Here is a 7,123-nt window from a genome sequence, read left to right on the forward strand (position 1 = left end):
CCCTCGGAGTGTAGTGGAGTCTCCTTCCTTAGAGGTTTTTAAACAGAGGCTGGGTGGCCATCTGTTGGGGATGCTTTGATTTAGATTTCCTGCATGGCAGGGGGTTGGACTGGATGGCCCTTGCGGTCTGTTCCAACTCTATGATTTTATGGCCTGTTACAGACTGCCAAAAATAAAGCTGCTTCGGGTCTCTTTGGAGGTATGCCGTTTAAATGATGCATGGGTCCTAAGAGTCCGGAAGTCGCGCCGAAGCCACACTCCATTCCTAAGCACTGGAGGGCAGCTTTGGTGCAGCTTCCAGATTCTTAGGATGCATGCATCATTTAAACGGCATACCTCCAAAGAGACTCGAAGCAGCTTTATTTTGGCAGTCTGTAACAGGCCTTCGATAAGGAAGTGGAGTTAATTGGGATGCTTGGTTGGAAGAGAAGTTTTAATATCGGATTTAAAGGAAATGGAGTTAAATGGGGTATATGGCAGGGAGAGAAGGTTTTAACATCAGATTGAGAAGGGAATCAGCTGTTTCACACACACACAGAGTCCTCTTGCTTGGCCAGTTCTTTCAAAAATGTATGTTAAGGCGCATGGGGTGGTGCTTCTTTCAGGACCTTTCTAAGCATTATACATATCCCAGTTAAAGGAACAGTGATGTAAGATTCCTTAGGAGCTATGCCATCCAAAACTACTGATGAATCAGGTTGTTGCTGGATTCTAAATCATTATCAGCAATGAAAGAGTGGGCCTGAAATGTTGTTTTAATGTCAATGAATTTTTCCACTTGGTATAAAGAAATAATGATTTATAGAACTAGCAAATGTATTACTTTTAGAGTGTGGGTTATTATGACTCTTATCTACAGGGTCATGTCCATTTATCACTTCTCCAGTGATGAGATCACGAATTAACTCATCCTTGAAGACACTGACAGTTTGGATATAATGAGTCTGCCATAAGAATTTACTCATTTATGTGAGCCTGATAGGAAAAGATGCCTATTTAAAAGTCAAAAGTATGTGTTTGGCTTTTCTTGAGTTAGGTAAGTAGTGAAAATTATTCAGATCAATAATTCTTCTTTGACAGTTTAGGAGCTGAAATAACTAGGGGCTCATTCCTACTTGAGGTATAATTCGATTTCCGATTTGGCTTCGCTCCTTGTTGGTAATTGATTCAAAAAGGTCTCTCGTTCCCACTACAAAACAAGTATGCCAATGTGATCGCTTTTTGGGGGGGAACAATTGCCGTCCCCATTAGTTTGTGCCACTTCCAAATTAAATGTCAATCATCACAGCAGAAGGAGGAAAGAAGAAAGGAGAGAGAGAGGTCCCCAAGTTGGGGGTGGAGGAGGGGGAAGAAGCGGGAGGCGGAAAGCCCGCCCTGACAGAAGGGGTCAGTTTTCTTCACTCTGTGGCTGAGAGGGCTTTGGAGATTCCCTCTGGACAGAAGGCAGAAATTGAAGGCATGTACAGGAAAAGGAGGACCCCTGGTATCCCTGAATGTATTTATTAGCATCTAAATGGAGGACTTTTGGGGATTACTCTTGGACAGAGGGTTAAATGGAGGGTATGTCCTGGAAAAGGAGGACACCTAGTCATACTGAATATCCTTCCTAGCATCTAAAGGAGGACATTTTCAGATTTGCATTGTGCTTGCATAAGATTTGCATTACTTTCACATTGTCAGAAAGGAAATGTCTGTGGATGAATTCTTTTTTCTGATTTTTATGATAGCGATGCTATGTCTTCTGAAAGGCTTTTTGCTGTTTTAAAAGTTATTGTCTGCCAGTTTAATCTTCCTCTTGATAGGTGTTATGGCCAATGCTATGATGGAGCATCAAATGTAGCTGGACACATTAGTGGGCTAAAGGCTCTTGTGAAGGAAGAAGAACCAAATGCACACTATGTGCACATCCATGCTGTGAATTTAGTGGTACAGGCAATGAAATCAGGAAATGTTGTCATGTGTAGAGACTTTTTTAGTGAAGTAGCTGAACTTATTACTTTTTTCGGAGGTTTACCCAAACATTAAAAAAATTTCAAGGGGGAAAGGAGAACATACATCTGAAATGATTTTTGCTTCAGACGTTGGACTGTTAGAGCAGCTTTTTTACAGTCAGTTGCTGTTAATTATAGACAGCTCATTGATTCCTTTGAGGATGTTGCATCTGAGGAAAGAGGAGATGCTGGGCAAAAGCGGATGGATATGCTCAAAGTTTACAGAGGTTTGCTTCTTTCTTCATGCTGCAATCTTTCTTCATGCTGCAGCTCTTTGAACACACTAAACACAGCACTTCAAACAAGTAACCTATAGTTCCATCGAGCAGAACCTTTTTGGTATCTGCCAAGGAGAGAATAAAGCTACATATGAACAACTTTGAAGAGTTCTGGACAAACACCACAATGACAGCAAAAGATTTAGATTTAGAAAGTCTCCATGACATGTTGATCCTAGGTGTGAGTCTCACCAGTTTCAATCTCCTGAGGGATTCTACAAGAAAATATTTTTGATATGATTGATAGTGTCAGCAGCAGTTCACACAATTGCTTTTCCTCAGATGTACGAAAACATATGAGCAAAATTGAAAAGTTTGTCACTGGCGAGATTGTTAACATATCCATTGCAGGCTTCTATATAACTATGGATTCTTCATTGTGCTAATGCTGTTGGATATTGGAAGGGAGAAGAAATTTAAAATTACAGCTTTTCAGGATGTAGTTGATCTTCTAAGTAGGACATAGGGCAAATATGTGTGGCACATACTACCAGAACTGACAAAGCTGATCAAAATCACCCTTATAATACCGTTTTCATCATGTTCACCAGGAAAGTGATTCTCATGCCTTCATAGGATAAAGACCTTTCTGCAGTCAAGCATGGGGCAAGCCAGACTCAATCACAAGGCTGTTATCTCTTTTATGTCCATGTAGAACATGTTTGGAGATGAATCTAACATTATAGCTAATGAATTCATCAAGGCAGCACCAATCAGAAAAAATATATTCAGTATGGAAGAATCTTAGAAGTGCATAGTCTGAATGTAATTTCTTCTGCTTTGTGCTTTATTTAATTATCTGCTCTTAAGTGCTCCCTCTGATTAGTTACAATAAATTTATTTAAACCCATATACAGAGTTTGTTGATTTTTTATCTTGTGCTTCAACTAAGATGGTATATTGCAAGGGCCTTTGGAAGGTGGGGTAGTGTATAGACTATCATATTATAATTAAAATGTAATATTTTGTTGGTAATATTTTGTTGAGTATAGTCGGCCCTCCATACTCATGGTCTTGAGACTCATGGTTTTGATGTGAGCATTCCTCTTCCCTTTCACTGTCCGAACCTCTCCATGGGCTGCCCAGAGAGATGATGGGGAGAGGGGCAAGGGTTTCGGAGGGGCCAAGGCACCTCTTGCCTTCTCCTCCCTAATCCTCCCCTTGGGATGCCCACAAGGAAAGAATCGGGGAAGAGAAGGGGCAGGGAGCCAATTAAAGGGACAGTAGGTTGAGGGGAAAAGGAGCGTGCAGCCCTGCTCCTCTTTCCCCGCTCACCTTTCCCTTTAACTAGCTTCTGAGTGGGGGGTGGAGTTTTTCACAATTTTTCCATATTCGCAGGGGTCTCATTCCCCTAATCCCTGCGAATATGGAGGCAGGACTATACTTTTAATTTTAATGTGGCACTCTAGGATCTATTGATGAAGGAAGATTTCAAGAAACAGAAACACACACACACACACACACACACACACACACAAGTATAGCCCCTTTGCCCGGGTTTAGCCCCATGCCCCTGCCAGGAAATTGAGATGTCTATGCCTCAGATTTGTGGGAGGTAAGGAGTAACCCATGTGTGTTTTTAAATGGCACATGTGTGTGTGAGGTGGTGAAGAGAGTACAGGGTGGGGTGCGATTGGGGACAAGCAGGTTATCTCATGTGGGTGTGCAATGAGGACTGGAGTGGGCAAAGGGGACATATGTTGACTATGCTGGCCCTCCCATCTAGGCCATGTCCTGCTGTGGTGTGATATTGGCCTAAAGGCAGGCCTGGTATGATGAGGGTAGCCCATGCTTGAGAAGCAAGGATTGCTGTGGGGCAAGGCTGTCCTAAAAAGATTTAGTCGTAACTGTGACCAGCACAAGTGCTGCTATCCAAAGAACAGGTGTGGGGGACAGGGGAGTCCCCACCAATTTTCAGTTTTACTACAGATGTTCAGGAAATTAGCTTTTGCAGGAAGCCTGGGGTAACCTTTGGACTGTATGCTTCAGTTTATACTAGTAATAACTGAGGACGACTCCAGGTCTTGGGTGTATTAAGATGGCATTATTAGAAAAATACAGAGTGCAATCACACACACAAGATAGTAATTCAAACAGACACAGCATATAAGCTAACTGAAATGGAAATATGGAAAAGGGATAGTGGAGTTTATAGGAGTTTGCATTATAATTACCTGCTTGATGAGTAGCCCACAGAAAGCTGGAGTGACTCAGACTGGGAGGTCTGACGCTGACACAGAACATACACAGAGTATGGGGGTGCATGCTGGGTGTGTGTGCAGAATTTAGGTTTTGAAACCATATCTGTACCTCAAAACTAGACTCAAGTGATGGGCTATCTAGTCAGGTAACAAAGGCTGGATATCTTTTCCTAGGAATCAACAATGGGATTCTGGACTGGTTGATGGTTTTAACTTTAGTATGGCAAAAACAGTGATTGGACCAGGATATCCCTGAGATGAGATGGAGATGTTTGGCTGGGGACACAGCAGCAGGTGGGAAGAGAGATTGATTTATTTCTTTGGGTGTGAGTAGATCCTTTGTGTTGAGTTGTGAGAGGAAATGCAGGTTGCTTGGGGGAAGCAAGGAGCACTTAATTCACATATTTGGATTCGATGGTCTTGTTTACCTGGATGTCCACATGCCTCGAGACACCTTCCTCTCCCACCCCCCGAGAACTTGACCTAATGTTTCTGAAAAGTCATTGATCTCTCAAAAACATGCTCTCTCCAGATATGAGATACAAAAATGTGAGGACCCCCAAATACAGTGTGAGGCATGCAGGGATGCCTAACAGTGCTTAGTGAGGGGAGAAGGCACCTAAATGCCTCTGACACAGATAATGGAGGTGGGGGTATAGCCACTGGTAGAGTGTGGAGATTTATTTGTTAATGTTAGTCAATGGCATGAGATGGGCAGTGGAGTTATAATAGGTGGCCTTGCAGCAGAGTGGACAGTTAGACATTGGCCTGGGGAGGAACATGTGCCAACAAGAGGAATGATGAGACATGAGCACTTCTGGGGTAGGATTTTAGTCTAGAGGCACTAGCAGGCAGGACTAATTCCCACTGCTAGTTTTGGTGCTGTTCCTGGGGGGAGCAAGCATGTGGAAACCTGCAGCCTAGCTGGGTGCTTTGGGGAGGGGAAGGATGGAATCATGGAAGTGGAAAGGGGAAATGAGGGATGTGTGCCTGATCATCGTGGATGGAAAGATCTGGGAATGAGTAGGGAATGAGAGCTCAGCCAACCTTAGTTCCATTTACCCCAGGGTCACTTAAGATGTGGCATCCCTCTCAGCTCTAGTCAGTTGCCCCATTTCCCCCTTGTCTGGTGTGCCTGTCCACTGGTATGGGGCCTAAGACAGGGAGAATTAGCTGCCCAGTTCTGGGAAAACTGACATAGGTACAGACCTAAGAAAGTCTCCCCCTCTAGATGGGCACTAATTCTCAAGGCCCAAACCCCAGACTACTTGCAGTAAGAGCAGTCTCCCTGCAGCTTGTCTGGATTCATTTAGGGCCTGTGGCCTCAAGAGACCAGCTGTCTGACGTGATCACTAAGTCCAAAGGCGCTACAAGGCTTTGCCTCCCCCAGAGTCTTACCCTGATATGGATGATGGCTTGCTCCTTACAAAGGAGCCTCTTGGGAAGTGAGCTGTGGAGGGGGATGGATGGGGGAAGCACATTGCTTCCTACTACCTTTTAAAAAATATCTTTATTGTTGAATTTTAAAAGGAAATTAATAATGACATACTCATTCAAACAACTAATCTTATCACAATCATCTTAATTTTTAACCATTTAACAGTCATCCAAATTACATCAGCACCAACATTCATCCACTTACATCATGTTTTACATATCCTTGATCGTCTTAATTGAAATTACACTTGTTAATTCCATGTTACAACTTTGGCGAATTTTCCACAGTTCATAATATTTGTGTTATCTTTCCTAGTTAACACAAATGTTTTTTCTATATCAATTCTGATTAATCATACAACCAAGTATCTAATTTATGTGTGTTTTTTGCTTTTAAAAAATCCAACTTAAAGACAACATTCATATTCTTTCCATCTCAATTCCATCCTACTTTCTGTGTTGCTGGTAGGAGCCCAGGTGTGTTTAGGGAAAGATCAAAGCATGTGGAGTCCAATTTAGTTATAGAATTGCTTTGTAAATGATTTTAAAATTAGGTCCAAAACACACTGCACAAATAATCCAGTCTGAAATGGCTTTAACTGCCCTGGCTCAGTGCTAGGGAATCTTGGAAACTGTAGTTTATTATGGCACCAGGGCTGTCTGACAGAGGTGGCTAAATGCCTCACAAAGCTACAGTTACCAGAATTTTCTAGCACTGAGCTTGAGCATTTAAAGAAGTCTCAAACAGAGTGTTTTGGACCTGAGTCTATCAACATTTCCACATTACTAATCATGTGACAAAAAGGTCATCTCAGGGAAGATTTTGTTTTGTTTTTTAAAGGGAGGGAGCAATTGTGTCATTTATCAGTTGAACTTTATCCTGGATGGTTAGAAGTAGAGAGGACTCTGGATTCTGGACTGAAGTTATCTAAATTTTCATCAATTGGTCCACTGTTCTACAGTGACTACACAACATTTAATCTCTGCATCTTAATAGTCACATATATTCATAGAATCATAGAATAATAGAGTTGAAAGAGACCTCAAGGGGCATGTAGTCCAACCCCCTGCCATGCAGGAAATCCAAATCAAATCATCCCTGACAGATGGCCATCTAGCCTCTGCTTAAAGACCTCCAAGGAAGGAGACTCCACTACACTCCAAGGGAGTTTGTTCCACTGTCGGACAGCCCTTACTGTCAAGAAGTTCTTCCTAA

The sequence above is a fragment of the Sceloporus undulatus genome, chromosome 4 (genome assembly GCF_019175285.1).
Source record: "Sceloporus undulatus isolate JIND9_A2432 ecotype Alabama chromosome 4, SceUnd_v1.1, whole genome shotgun sequence".
NCBI classification, from domain to species: Eukaryota; Metazoa; Chordata; class Lepidosauria; order Squamata; family Phrynosomatidae; genus Sceloporus; species Sceloporus undulatus.